The sequence below is a fragment of the Bombus affinis genome, chromosome 1, assembly GCF_024516045.1.
Source record: "Bombus affinis isolate iyBomAffi1 chromosome 1, iyBomAffi1.2, whole genome shotgun sequence".
NCBI lineage: Eukaryota > Metazoa > Arthropoda > Insecta > Hymenoptera > Apidae > Bombus > Bombus affinis.
In genome coordinates this window covers 4,344,573-4,361,214 of record NC_066344.1, presented here as the reverse complement: position 1 = coordinate 4,361,214, position 16,642 = coordinate 4,344,573, and the positions used below count along the sequence as shown (strand labels likewise).

The 16,642-nt window shown below is 34.7% G+C and overlaps 1 protein-coding gene and 1 long non-coding RNA gene across 2 annotated transcripts in view; one reads left to right on the top strand and one right to left on the bottom strand.

The window, feature by feature from the left end:
• Positions 1 to 16,642, bottom strand: part of LOC126920134 (UPF0489 protein C5orf22 homolog) — a 420,270-nt gene that overhangs the window by 159,621 nt on the left and 244,007 nt on the right. The gene's annotated exons all lie outside the window — the stretch shown is intronic.
• Positions 7,194 to 14,849, top strand: LOC126920151 (uncharacterized). The gene is made up of 2 exons (XR_007711899.1): positions 7,194 to 9,359; positions 10,114 to 14,849. It is a non-coding gene; the product is annotated as an uncharacterized LOC126920151 (long non-coding RNA).

Sequence of the window (16,642 nt, the reverse complement as noted above, 5' to 3'; positions counted from 1 at the left end):
CATCTACCGTCATATTTCACGTGATTTAATTACAATTTTAAGAACCGAACATTAATCTCCATAACAACTAGACAGAAATTTCGAAGGTACCAACCTTCACCGGTCGAAATGATCGCAATCGAATATCTCTCGTTTAATTCGCCCAGCTAACCATACCAAAGACGATACCTAACGCGTTCATCCGCCGTGTGCATATATGTAACTACATCGTCCCATTTTCAGTCTACAAATTGAGCTCGTTAATCTCTTTCGAGAGTCGCGATGTGATTTTTTATGGATGTTCTCCGGTTGTAATCGCGGGTTCATATTTAATTTCAGCTGCATGAAGGCCAGTGTTTCGCGATACAAAGACCCACTATCGAGTAACGTTCGGTGATCAAATAAAAGGGGTGGCAATTTCCGGCGCGCGTAACGAGCAATTGAAAAGCTGCAGTACGAGGGTTTAATTAATAACGATTAATTCGACCGATCGGGTTTCTCGAACGACTTTTAAAGGTACATAAGGATTTAATTGGACGTTTGTATCGTACTTTACAAAGACGCGCGTTCGATCAGGGACCAGTAATTTAAATTCAATCTATTCCGGATCGAGTGTCTTGGTCACGCTATATCCTCGATTACGAAAAGGTGACTTCGATGCTTATCGCGGTGAAACGTACAGTCTGATAAGAGCTGGTCATTGGCTCGTTAATCAGCACGCAAGCCGATAGTTGCGAGAGGCGTGTTCAATTAGCTCCGACTATAATATTAATGAATATTAGCGACGGTGTACAAGGAGAGTCGGTCGTGCGTTTCGCTGTCAGAATTTTGCCCAAGGGCTGGAAGCTTCGCTGCTCGAGCTCGGTTCCGTGGTTGGTAGCACTAGCCAGCCATTAAACGTACGAGCATGCGAGCTCTGGTGCATGCGATACTTCGTTTCTAATCGTGGCTTTATTCTGAATTATACACGGGTAATTATTGACTGTGCTCGCCTTCGACTTTTACAAGGTAACGAGGAAGTGAGTCGGGTAAATTAATTCGATGTTTCAGAACCAGCTTCTTTAGCTTGGTTTGTTTCATTTTAGGTTTCACGTAGTTATTAGGAGATGTATTGAAATTATTCGAAGGTTAATGAACGCTTAAGAGGAAAAAGTTTCGTAAATGAATGTGTCTTTTTATATATGCAGACCACGAGGAAATGATATGGTTTTGGCAGACAAATAGTTTATATAATTACGAATTTATATAATTTTATAACTTATATAGTTTTTATAAACAGATAATTTATATTGTAAGGGATTCATATAATAGAAATGTCCACTGATACTCCCTGACACCTACTTATAATTGTTCGTTTCTATACCAAAGGATACGTAGGTCTTAATACGTAGGAGTTTATATTCTGATAAATAGATTCAACTGGTGGGAGTTCATTTAGTCAGACAGTAACTCAGATTTCGTTCAGATATAGATAAAGTTTATAAATAAAATTCCAGTGTATTAGTATAAATATTATAGATAATACCATAGGTTCGTTATAAATTCATATTACAGAAATGGAATTTTTAATTAATAGGCAACAAATAAAATAATAATACGGAAAGCAATACAAAATAGTTTAGATTAGTATTAATGTTATACTTCCTAGATATAAAATGATAACGTAAATGGAGTAACGCATGATTATGGAGCTACTTATAAGCTGGTGAATTTATAAGAATTAAATTACGAGCTTTTGAATTACATTTGAAAATCTTGAAAAACTTACACGGTATTCTCTAATGATAACAATAATAACCTCTTCGAGAATTCATTCTGTATATCAAGTATCTAAGTCAGACTCGTGTTTTTTCATGAGATTACATGACCATTCTGAGCTGTATAAATTATAGTGCTGTTATGTTGATGTACTTAGTTGAATAATAAGCGAAGATGCTGATCGATGCTAATGTATAGCAATTTTTTTAAGTATTCCATTATACAGTGCGGTTGCAAAATTTGGAGGAAAATTAGAAAGAATACAACAAAGAACACCAATTTCATAAAAATGTCAACATAAGCTTGTTATTCGTAATATCGTCTTTTAAAACGTTAAATGTAAAGCATTAAAAATAATATTTTTTTGAATTGAAAATATTTAAGTAAGTCGTGTAATTCATTAATTTCACTTAAGTCAATCGAATTAACTGTACAGTACTATGATTAACGAAAATAAATCAAAATAATATTATAGCCGTTAGAAACGCGAAACTATAATTTTTGTATAGAAGAGATGAGATAAAAAGATATGTAAAGAATTCCATTGATCATTGAAAATTTCACAATTTCTAATCTCATTAATAATATATCAAAGATACGAAAATGTTTACCTCGATTGATTTCTCGGAATCGTCAACGTTTTAGCAGATAGAAAAGAAATTGTTAGTATTGTGTGTTTACTTTCACTAAGCGTATGGTTATTTCGACAATAGCTGTGTGGGAAGTAATTACTAGGTATACATTACGGTTCGATGCACGGCGAAAACAGCGGTTTCAGTATATCTGGCAGTAAATATTGTTGAGTTAGCGGCAATTGTGGCTCGGGGAGGCATAATACCAGTACTTATACCCGGCATGAAATAATTGTTACGGCCTGCAGTCTGTATTTTTGCGGTAAACAGTCACTTCTTGAGTTTGTAATTCAGGAAGGATGCCCATTGTCCTGTTCGAGAAATGTATTTTACAAATTGAACCTTGTTGTGCTTTTATAACTATAATTTTTAAAGTAATGTAAATTTAGAAAATCGTTTCCTCTGATTTTTTGATAAAAACGTACAGGTTGCTGCTTATCATAGCTTATCGAAGTGTGGATCGCGTTAAATATTAAAATATCAGAGTAGCTAACATGTTCGTTAGAAGACTTTTACACGTCGAGAAGACGTAGGATGAACAATTCAAAGTCGATTCAGTTAAAAATTATGCGAGGTAATTCTCACAAACTAGAAATAATAATTTATTTTTAATTTCCCTTAGCTTGCAGATCAATTAGCTTCTGGAATTGAATAAATATACAAATATTTAGGAATAAAAATATAATATCATTTTGTATTTCATTTTACATTTTTCATTTATGTTTCACTTTATGTAGATAAAAAGTTTCTTAGAAGTCTAAGAAGCATAAAAGTTTCACTTTGAACTTTCCCATTAGTTTTGTAATTTTTTAAGCGAAGAATATTCTCAACATTTAACTAACAATAAATCAAAGTACTTTAAACTACTCGATCAACTTCTTTTTAGTTTGATATTCTATCAGTTCTACAATTATCAACGACTAAAGCGTAATACCTTGTACCAAAGAAGTCAAAATGAAAGATATCTGACAAAATATATAGTGCAAGGAAGAAAACAACATTCCATGCATATAATAATCTTTTAAAGAAACATTTAAATGGCTTAAACACATTAAAAATTATTTAAAACTATGAATTGGTAATTTCAGTCATTCTGGTCGAACTACGTTAGTAGAATAAAAATTCTTCTCTATTCAATAAATTGTTTACCAATTCTTCCAATACGAACACCTCCATTTGGTAACTCCAATCATTGTCAAACCATCAAGTTCTTGTTCGGTCATCTAGATCATCGACACAGAAAGAAACTATTTTTGAAAAAATTTCAATGACAAAAAAGAAAGCGACATACAAAAGACCCTTATCAGGTATGATATCATAAATGAACGATGTTCCATTTCTCACGCAATTAGGTATCTCGTGATCGATAACAATCGAGATCCAGTTAGCTCACAATCAGTGCCTGTTACATGGAAAACTACCGATAGTCAATAAATAGCATGTCGACGATCGTCGAGGCGCATGCAACCGCGTTTCCCTTTGCTATTTCCCACGTGTTTCCCTGGCTTTCCTTCACCCAGTGCCGTAGGATGGAATTCCACCGGTCCGGTATATCGACTCGCTTGTTCACGTTTATCCCACTCGTGACCGGCCTACACGCGCCTAGAATGCACTGAAATAATATGATTATGCTAATCAATCGGGGCGCAGAGGTAAAAGGAGAGGAGGGCTTGGGATTCCATTGAATTATTCCCGGCTAGTTCAACACTAGCTCGCTATAACAATTATCAACCACGGTCCATTCATCTTGATCGACTTTAAAAGACATCGCGTAACTCTTATTGTTACCACCAACATAGACAATCTTGTTTCTCACGTCTCACTTTTCTTCATCTTTCTGACTCTCTTCCATCTTCTCGTACCAATGGCGGAACACGGGGGAAGGAATGTAATTTACGGGACGATTTGTAACGTATCGGTTGGTGCAACTGTCCGGCACAACGAACAGGTATTCAAAGCAGCAACAGGGACGACAGAGCCAATCGGGACAAAGTTGCAAAGCTGGATCGGCGAATTAATGCGAAAAATTCAGGCCAACCTTAGAGCCACGCTGGCCTTGAGGCACTCCTATTTTCCCTCCCTGGGAAAAACTGTATCGATCCCGATGGAAACTTTCTCCTTCGATTCGCTCTGAATGTCAGGACGGGACGGGACGGGACGGGACGGGATTCTTTCCAGTTCGAGTTTGTCTGTCACTTTCGTTTCTGGAAGTTGGAACGTTATCATGTGACTGGTGGTTGGAAACTTGAGACTTGACAGAGACGGACTTCAAAATTCAAATTGGGATTTATGATTATCTATATGTCCCTCTTTCAACAAATAAACTCGTGGAAGTGAGTTATATATCTCTTGAAGAGTTGAACAGGAGTTATGTGCAATTGATGGGCCATGGAATTCAAACATTCACAGAACTGGAGTCAATCAATTTAGTTCCTCAAAGTTTTCATGGTCAGTATTATATAATTATCAAAATTGAGCTTTTAAGAAGAATAACCCTAATGATACGAAAATATTGCAAATTCCCTTCATTCTGATCGAATGACACGCTGTGTGTTATCGATATTTTTCCACGACAGATACTGACATTATATTGTATATTCTAAATACCGATATTATGAATGTTATATTGGTATCAGTATCATAATATTACAGTTCATTGAGTATCCTGTACAGTACCCTAATTTCCACCAATTTCACGTTGGACGCAATTGCTCCGCAACACTCATTTTCCAAACTTCCCCAACTAAATCTCTGTCGCTAGTCGGATGTCTTCTAAAATCGATTGAAACCAATCTAATCTCATTATACAATTTCATCACTGCCACCAATTCATCCAAATGATCCGAAAAGCCACCTACCCGTCAACGTGCAAATCTCTAATCCTGAAGTTACATATCGCGACCGATACTGATACGAAAATGAATTCCGCGTGAAAGGCACGGCACAAGAACTTCACCCGAAGCAAGCGTGTCGTCAGGAATTAGGCAACGATGAGAGCGGAGAAAGTGCCACGAAGATTTTAACGAGGGCCCTGAAAATTGCGGGCGGATAAAGGTTAACCGCATCGAGATCGGAGTAAAATGGAGAAAGGATCGTTATAGCTCATTAGCCTTATCGTCTGTTGATCGTTTAACCTCACACCTTTCCGCTGGTCCGTGGCCTGGCAAAACATCTATCCATCTATAGGAATATTGGAATTTTAATAGAGCAACGTTGTAGTCGAAGCAGGCGCGCAGGGTAACGCGATGCCCTAATTGTGCGATTAAGCCAAGACGATCTCGACACAATCGTGGCCCGAGATTCTGGCCGTCACGAAACCATCTTGGGCTCAATGAGAAAAAAAGTCGATCTTCGGCCTCGTATAATAAACAGGGTCCCGTTCTGACGTAAGACAATAAATTCTGCAAACGAGCGAGCTGGCGCACGCCAACGAATAGAACGAAAAGGTCGCCATACGACCAAACGATCTTCTGCTATTCCCTGTTTGATTTACTATATACCTACGAAAGATCGTGAAGATTATCACTGCTGATTCGACAGACAAGTGAAATAAATGTCAAGACACTGGGACAGAGGTCCGTGGAAATCGACGTTAAGTTTTCCTTACACTAATGACAGCTTTCTCCGATTCTTCTCTTTTTCCTGTTTTCTAATTGTACTCTTTTAACGAGGTTCGTAACGCTGGATCGAGCAGAGAAGCGAATTATCTGTGTTTAGAAAAGAGAATTTTTGTCTTTCGATTTTATTCTTCGAACAAGATTTTGTGTTTTATACGAATATATATTATAGAGAGAGGAATTATGTGTAACATATTTTGTGATTTGTAAAAATCGTAAAGTTCTGTAAGATAATTCATAGAAGAGGGAGAAACTACTTTTCTGTAGAAGAATAGCTCTGACGTTTTATTTTACTCGTTCATTGTTAATTTTGCATAAGGTGGATAGTTTAGATTTTAATTCTATTTTGTTAGTTAATTGTTAATTTTTTGTAGAACAGAGAAAGAGAGAATAATTTGGGTGATTTCTTTAATACCACTTGCGTTATTCAACAAGGATGTAACATTAGATGAAGAAGCAAGAAATAATTTTTCTTTAAAATACTTGTTATGATAAATATTTAGAATTAATTTCTGCAGCTCGTTGACGTAGAAGAATGTTTTGTAGAATATTTCTCATTCTGTTAGGATTACCTTAGAATTCGAAATCAACCTGAACGAGATCTATCGAATTAAAATATACAATTTCTGTTTACTATTACCTGTCTTAACATATAAGACGATAAATCACGATACATGATTTTTAATCTGTAATAAATGCAAGAAATTGTTAATGAGATAGAAAGGAAAAGTATTTTTTCGTCAGTCAATATTCGAAATGTCATTTTACACGCATGAATTGTCAAACATATTAAGAACGACGATCGCATATCTATCATGCTGGATTTCACTAAACATTGCCGAAGGATCGCCTTATTAAAATAGAGCCTCTATAATCCGATTTCGGATCGAATCTCAAGAAAGCTGACAACGTTCTATCCCAGACCTTATACATTTTAAATCGTCCCTGGGCGTACACGTTCGTCATTTTTGCCGTTTCATTTCCTTCTTTGCTTTCACTCCTTTATATCGTCATCTGTACGAGTTAATATTTACATTTATTTCAAATAAACCCGAATATTGATTCGTAACTAGATACGTTAGCCGTTTTAGGGGTAAAACATATACCAATTAATTGTTTATGAAATCTTTCTTATAAAATTCTATTTTATTTTTATAAATTAAAACTGCACTTATCCGTCAAAATAAGATAAAAATAGAATATATTCGTGTTAAGAGATTACGTGGGTGTTGGTGAGATTCAATTTTCCGCAATGTATCACAGCGTTAAAAGCGTTTATTTATGGCACGTTTATTTGCATCTTAAACGTTAGTTTCTTTAAGAGCATTACCTTCCAGGCTGTAAATCATAAGTAATAGTGCCTGTTGGTCTCATTAGGACTCCCATTCACATCAAAATATAGCATATTTAGTGTTTGCAAATTTAATGATTTTGAAGGAAACGATTAGTTAGCCAGAAATAGCAAAATGAAATCTTCAACGCGTACAACACAGTTCATAAATCATTTTCATGTTGCGAATTATACTTTGACACAAATATTCGAGAATAATGAAAAGCAAAAACATACGTAAACTTCCGCATGAGTAGGTACTTATTTCAGATAACAATATCTTCTATATTATATGATATTATAATGATCGAGTATATCAAGTAGATTTGTAAATTTGTTCTATCGTGTTTAACCTATACTTACCTTACTGTATAATATAAATGATAGATAAGATAATATAGATAATTATTCATGAAAGTGTTAATTCATTAAAATGTCTACGTTCTTTCATATCTCTTGCGTAAAAGCACAATTATTCCAAGACATAATCTATATTTTTCTCAGTCGTTTCCTTCCGTTAGATAGTTTTTAATGCCAATTAATCTTAGCTCGCAAAAGAAACCACTAGACGAGAGGACAGCGTGCTGTCTCCTGTGTAATTGCACGACTACTCGACGACAGATTAATTGCAAGCGTCTTGTTTGTCGTTATTCGCCGAACACCACGGCACGATCCATATTTATGCGTTCAGATGATGTAACAGCACGTGGATACGGATGCCAGTTCTCTCGACACACCTGGTTAGTGGCAATTTAGTATAATTCGTGTCCGGGAGTTCGCAACTCGCCCGCGTCCATCTTCCAGACGTGTTCGTTCTCGTCCTGGCACTCGTGGCTATCTTGTTTCCAAGTTAATAGTCTCTTTCGTATTTGAGCGACGTACCTAAATTCCATTGGAATTGATAATCTTTGGGACGGAGAAATAGTTAATTTAAATTTTACATTAACGACCTATTTTGAACAAATCGAGGCCAAGGTTAAGGGTTGACAGTCTACGTTTGTCAATTTGAGTTTCTCAGTCTTGTAGCTCGATCGTAAATCAACACAACCCACTTTGACTATAAATTAACGACCTACGTTCGTATCAAATTAATGGTTTACTACGAGATAAAATTAATAAAAGACGTATTGATTGTTAACACAATCGGATTGGCATTATTAATGGATTTGAAATTAGTTGCTCAATTTGTTCTCCAGATGATAAACAAAGTATCATCGTTAATTTATTTCAATTAGTACTTCAATTGTTCATTTTTGTAATTCCTTTTGATATGGATATCCTTTAAATTCAGGTTACATAATATTAAGATATATCAATGTCGAATTAGCAATTGATTTCAAGTTGCCATATTCCGTGTCGCGTGTATCGATATTGGTCCACGACGGTGATTGAAATTAAAATTTTTATTACATTCTTATTCAAATACTTTTCTATTCACATCGAAGCAGTACAAATGTAAAAAGGAATCAAGTTTCCAATTCTCTATAACCCAAACGTTTTTGGCATAGAAAAACGAGGAATCGATAATTGCCATATATATTATAAATAATATTACTATCTTTCTATATCTACATCTTCTAATCTAAATTTTATTCGAAAATTCCCAACTTTCAATATCCTCGCGTCATTGAACATGCAAACTCACTTCGCTATTTAAATCACTAGCCTACTTTGAATAACCTACTTGGAGCTCGAATTAGCAGTCTACTTCGATATGTAATCGGGATCCAAGTTTGGTGTCGAATTGACAGCCTAGTTCGACTTTGAATTCATAGTCGGACGTGATAGTATCCGACACGTGAGGCGCTTTCACGTGTTTCCGTGAACCTTCGATCAGATCACACTGCCTGTCCGCTAATTTCGTTCGCGCGTGGGACTCATTGACGGATAATTGCGTTCTTCCACCCATGTGGGCGTTATTGTTGTGTCATTACCATTATCGTCGCGTAACTGTTAAATGGTGTTCCATAGAAAGGGACCTGAGAAAGAAACCTGTTTTTTTCGTGGCTTCTAGGTGTACCTGGTACGATAGATAAATATATGGTAAGTAACGTCTAAGGAATAGATTTTCAACTATTACCAGCACTTTTTACTATGTTTTAACCTTTAATAAGCAAATTGCTTTCTTGCCAATTCAAGTGAAATTTTTTAACATTTTACAAAAGAATTTTATTTCTATCGAAGAGTTTTACGCTATTATAACAAAAAAAGAATGTAAGAATATTATACTTTAAAGGTTTTTGATACTATTTTAATGAGCTACTAAAATACTATAGAAGATTACTATCTAGTAAGATAAATATTTCCTTCGAAAATTCACTGTATTATAAATATTCCTAATATTTTATGCCGCTATTTCTCTACCAGAAAAGTTCCCAAAGAAAATCACAATATTATCATTAAATACCTTTCACCGTAAAAGCGACTCAAGATCAAATTGAGCAATCACATGCAAATAACAACCTAGATAAAGTCGTTTACAGATACATGTCCCATAGAATTAGCCTCTCAAATAAGTCATCAAAGACAATATGATATACAAACATAGCACGATATTAATTCACCTATCTAAAAAATACACCAAGCCTATAACATCGATTAAAATCAGAAAAAATGTATACGTATGTATACGTTTATATTTTATTAATTCCGCTATCGCACCATATAAAACGTGCTTATACACATATTTCTGAAGGGCAAGCGTTAATTCACGGTTATTACTGCGTGTCCCGTTCATTCCCGTAAACTAGAACCGCTTAACCGGTGTTTAAATCAGCCACAATTACGCGGTTTGCAGGGAAAGCAGGTACAGGGAACGTCTCTGAAATGAGGAGCGAAAATATCCAACTTATGCGCCGGTATCGGATGATTGGAACGTATTCCATCGATATATGTATACTGTGAATCACGAAAGTATTCGAACACTTATAAAAATCTTTTATAAACATATTATATGTGATGTACAGAACATTCTGAAATTTCATTAATATTGTAATGAGGAATGGCTATCATGATAATGTTGATAAAGTTTGAAGCAAGGTTGAAAATATATACGGAAGCTGCAATTTTCATATTCACAAATGATTTCTATAAATATCTTAACACATATCGTAGAAAACTTTCGTGGACATATTATTCGCGTTACATAGAACATTTTGAAATTTCATCAATGCTATATTAAAACACGATTAGCTATATTGATAAAATGTGAAATCAATGTGAAAATGCATATCGATATTAAAATCTTCATGTTCTTAAAAGGTTTCTATGAATGTCTGCACACTTGCCACAAAAAACTTCAACGCGTGTAATATAGGTAGATATATGTTATATAAAACATTTTAGAATATCATCAATATTATAATGCGACGCGATTGTGATAATTATATCGATAAAATTAGAAATCAATCTGAAAATGTATATAGGAGTTACAAGATATTCACTGCAAATATGCATTTGGTAAAAAATTAGTATGCAGCATGAATAAACATAAACATATAAGTATTAAAGATAGTCGTACCGAATATTGAAATTTGTCAATAGTAATTGACTATTTCGATACTTTTGTTATATTTATGGACTATATGTATATTTACATATAATTGTAATTATTAATAATATCATTACAATCATTACCAACACAACTACGATAACCGTGTCACATTACAACATATAATATATTATTTATGTACATAGAATTTTTCTATGGTAAGTGTTCAAATACTTTCATGAGTCACTGTACCTACACACCCTCGATTTAATGCTCAGTCTCAAAGGCCAACGAAGCGTGGAATTTGCTTGACAAATGGCATGGAACTAGCACCAGCACGGGCTAGTACGTCCTTGGAGGAAATCGCGTTCCCCAAGTTGGCGATACGTTTGGCCGAGCGATTAATGTAAAGCGAATGCAGCGGGCGAATATGTGACAGCGCTACGTTGATACCATGCGAGGAATCGACATGAGCGAAGAGTGAATGCCATTTATGAATCGACGGAAAATTGACAGTCACCGTGTCCCCGTAACGAGCGATGGAAAAATATGTATATGCGTGGCGCGTACGCGACGATCTTAATGTTTAATGGAGAGTTAAGCGGCTTAAGTATGGCTGGATGTTTCGAAATGTAATAGTGGTCGAGCATATATACGTGGAATCGTAAGAAGCTTGTTTTATTTAAGGATATACCAAGATTAGAGTGAAAGACAAAGGTACGATGGTGTGATGGAATTAGCATTTGAAGTATTGTATTTCGTATTTGCTTGAAATATTCGGCAAATGTTAGTTGAAGAGTTTGTGAAAGTGGGAAAATTATGGTTTTCAATTTTCTACATTCAATCTTAGAGATTTTTAATCTTATCATGGTTAGAATCTTTTTCCCTACTTTTTATATTTTCGAACCTTCACAGTTCCAAATATCTAAACACCGAGTTATCAAATATGCAAATTCTCGAATTTTCTAACTGTTAGGTTCTCGAATTTTTTAATTCCTTAAGTTTCAAATCCTCGAACTTTTACAATCAGAAAATTCTCAAAATCTCATATTTTCATGTTTTCAATTCTTCAAACTTTAAAATTCAGAAATTTCTAAGCTTTCAAACTCTCAATATCTCATAGATCATCAGATTTTTAACCTTCCAAATCCCACAATTCTCAAACTTTTAAATCATAGCCATCTCTTAAAAACTGATATCTATTCTCCAGCTATACATATAATATTATAAAATAAAATCAAATTTTTTTAATTCTATGATCCTGTATCCATTTCACTAGAAATTGAGGCGACTCTTACAATAACAAGTGCACATTTGCATATCTATATACAACAGGAGTAACGAAACTACCTAAGACATGTAGTACATCGAAATGGTTAAATCTAACCTCGAGTTACCTTACGCTCTTCGAAGAACCTTCCCGTAAATGTTCGTTCTTTTTAAAAGATTGTGATAAATTTTGCAATTTAACGTGCGTACACGCGGTGTATACCGCGAGGATAGGTCGCAAATTCGAGATAAAGTCGCCTGGATACACTTTATCGTCGGTGTTACTCGATACATACCGTGCCGATTCCAAACGGAAGCACCTGAACGGATTTATGCGGCTTTCCTTCGCTCGTTGCGTTCTCTTTTAATTGCGACGATCACAGCTGTTAACGTAAATTGGCAAAGGTCGCAATTCCGCGAATTATAAGCCAAGTCCATATACCGCGGCACGGCATTACGCAATGCGACATAGTCGGACATAGCGGAGGTTTAATTGCGATAGAGAAACATCGCCTAAGAAGTAATAAGTACACGTTGCTTGATTTCGAAGAGAGGAAGCTCGCTTGACTAATTTATCGTGCGTATATATTAATGATGCACGTCACATGCTCAGGTAATTTATTTATAATATGAAAAATTAAAAATATGTTATACGAGAGCAAAGTATTATTATTTGATTAAATAAGAAGCTCACTTGACCAATTTATCGTGACTGTATGTTAGACTGTATGTGTGTGTGTGTTTTTTTTATAACTTTTTTATAATATGTGAAATCAAGAACATGTTATAGATATGAGAGAAATTACTCGATTAGTAAAAAGTTCACTTGACCAATCTATCATGGATATACATACGTGTATTAGAATGTATGTAATAATCTTCTTATGATACGAAGCATTAAAAACATGTTATATGAGAGTAAGGCACTATTATTTACTAAGTGATACGCTGATTTGATCAATTTCTCATGATTATGTATTAAAACGATGCAGTTATCCTTATTATAACATGAAAACCAAAAGCGTGTTATATAAGGGCAAAATATAGTAAAAGGAAACTAGTATAAATAAAAATCCGATTTTATTTTGTTTGTTACTTGCCAATTCAAAATAATAATAGAAATAAAATGATATGTGATGATAATATTAAAAATTCAGAGAAATGTTCACAAAAATTTTGAAACTTTTCTATTAATATTCCAAGTACTATTCCCATATTGAAATCTTTGCTCTTTGCCAAATATCTCTCATTTAATAATATTCGATTCAATCATCTAAAATTGCCCTTTCAAATATCGATCTATATGATATTACAGCATTATAACATCAATAAACCTATAATTTAACCTAGTAACGAAAAAATCTAATTAAAAATTTTTATTGAAAGAAAAAAGGACTTCGAGCTTAAACCAATATAAGAATCTAATTATTTTCCTGTATTAATTATCTTCGCAACGTTCACTCTTCCATATTCAATCCACGAACCTGACATCACAGACTTATGTAAACTAATCAAAGAATATAAATCATTTCACAACATCTAAAAGTGTAATATGAAGAGTAAAAGGTATAAAAATTTCATTTACAAGAGACCAAGCTTGAAAATGTTAAACCAATATAAAACTCTAATCGAACCATTCTCTTCAACGATCTCCACAAATGCCACTTTTCTAATATTAAATCTTTAAGATTCGATGGAAAAAGACATGGCACAAAAGCAAGCAACGCGAAAGTCGATGAAACACAGCTCGGAAAGTAGCTTCTCGTCGCAGCGTGATACCAGTGCCGCGTATAATTACGGTAAGCGCGAATTAGCGTTGAATGAAATTGATTTTACAAATTATGCGTTGTTACGTCATCGTCTCGTATCGTGACCGGACGAGCAACGAAGAACGTCGTAATTCCTCTCGTTGCACGATGATCGCGAACGAGCAATTTAACGATCGCGTTTCCACGGGTTAGAATTTCGAAAGCGTTGGATAACTCCACTTTCGCCGGGAATTCAGCGACGATGGCGTTTTGAAGGCTCTCTCGATCGAAAATCGTGGCGTACTTGTTCGTGGCGAACGCAGGTGGCGAAGGTGTTAATTAATTCGCCTTTGTTCCACCGCCTCTTAGCGGCCGGATCGCTGCCTCGATGGGATCGTTAGTCATCAAAAATTCAGCAGCACCTGCGAGCTTCGAACGCGCGATCGCGTTATTTATGCGCGATTATGCCTCGTGCGCGCTTATACGCGCTAGTGAGTCGCGTGCGCTCATACAGCACTATGCAAAAGTCTGAGGCAATGTTAACCTCTTATCTTATCACATTTCTTTCAAAGCGAATGTATGTATTTGTTCGTTTTATTAACGTTACCTGTAAAAAAAAAAAAGAAAAAATTAAAACTTATTACCCGTAAAACTTATAATGCGGAGTTTAAGGGTTTGTAACAAAAGCAATCCTTATCAACTTTTTCTTAACTTTGGGAAAGCGAAGAAAGGTTTTTGGTTGATAGATTGGTAATTTTGTTTGATAGATTGCAACGCTCTTTAAATAAATATTCGTCATATTGTAGTTACGTAATCGCAATTTATCATATTATATGTAACGAACGTGTATCAAATCCTTGTTGCAAAAGTGACACATCTCGTCATATTATACAGAATGTATATCACGTTCTTGTTATAAGAAGTTGGTTGTCTCGAGGAACTTATTTTTTAATTTGTAACTAAGTTCTTTGAGGTTCTTTGAAGTTACAGATTAAAGAATCAAATAAAAGACATTTGATTTTGTTTCATATATACTATTTTTTCCGATGAATTTCAGTAGCAAGATGATACGTTATTATATTAAACAAAACAATAACTTTAACAAAGATATGTCGCCGTCGATCGTCAGAATGAACTGCTTGTAAAAATACCTCGCAAAAAGATACTGAGAAATATTTACTCTAATGTCGAGGAATATTTTCTTTAATATTACGATCATAACAATATTCATTACATCTTGTTTAATCATGTTTGAGTTAAAGGAAACATAAATGTATTTATACATAATGATTGACCTCTCAATCTTCCTCAAAAAGTTGATGTTGATTTGATAACACTATCTAAGATTTCTTAAGGAGTATTATAAAACTAATTAACATGGAAAAAAACAAGAGAGGAAGAAAAATAGCTAATAACAATGTGAGCTGTTGGGTGGTCCGAGACTTTTGCACGTCACTGTATGTTCGTGTTTATCATCGTTTCAGTCGGTTCAATTATAAACAGCAAGCCATTAAATTAAATTATTTATGAAGCGAAACAGTAGGAGATAGCGTGTCCAGCTATTCACGAGCATTCCTCGCGGCTAAATTGCTAGATATACCGGTTACCAATTCCAACTGTTATACTTTTTGTCAGGAATAATCGGTATCTGGAACTGTACACGTACAACTCGACGATGGATTGACTCCGTGAGGATCACTTTCCATAACTCGATCCTCGATCTTAACGTGTTCGTTTATTCCCTTCGTGTAAGGGACGAATAGACCGCGAAATTAGCATCGAAGAATTCTACCATCTTCTTTATCGAGGCAATTGGAGTAGCTATGAAAAGATCATTTCGCAGTACATCGTACATTGTACATCATCAAACAAATTACAGTTAAGATTACAATATATAACTTTTTTAAATTGTTGGGTTTCAATTTACTTCAAAAATCGTCTTTTTAGCTCTGTATGTAAGGGTGAATTAAAAAATAGCACATTTTGAGAAAAACGCGTTTTAATTATTTTCAGGGAAGAGTGAACTCAACAGAGAATTCTTGTAGCTCATTTTATTTATCGTTTATTTTATTTTTTATCACATCATTTTATTTTAAGTATATCAAATATATCTATTCGTGGATATGCATGTTGGCTGCTATAAAATTAGCTTGGTAAGAAAATATGTACTTTCTGAATTCTGGTGAATTCGCCTTCACTGCTCGGAAAATCTTATACATTATGTTTTAAGGTTTTATTTTACAAGGTATTATTTTTCGCATCGTTTTTCAAAGTTTGCCTTGTTTCTCCATTTATTCTTATTTTGTTTCAGCGAATGAGAAACGTTATGAATTATTTTCGTGAAAATGATAAGGATTGTGAATTATTTTCCTAAGTATGGCAATGGTTGTGAATTATTTTTACAGGAAACTTGGCTCGTTTGGATTGTTATTCATGATTGATATTAACATGGAAAACATGGAGAACGAGAACGAGACACGTATTTTTTTGTACAAAAGTGAACGTAACATCGAGCGCGAAAAATTCAAACTACTCGATTTGCGAAATTAGGGCAAATCGCGTTTCTTTTTCCCCTCGAAGACAGAAAAAGTAGCGGAGGAATAAAATTGAATGGATAATGCACGTTTCGTTTTTCGCAGGTGCAACGATACACCTGCAACGTGCAATCACAATACTTTTCCCAACGTAGTAATTATTTTCTTAAACGCGTGCACGTAGAAACAAAAAGTTAATTTCTTTTTCTATTGAAAAAGAAAATTTCTCACGTCTGTATTGAACAAACGATTCATTTTTTAAATTACTTTCACACCGCCAGCTCT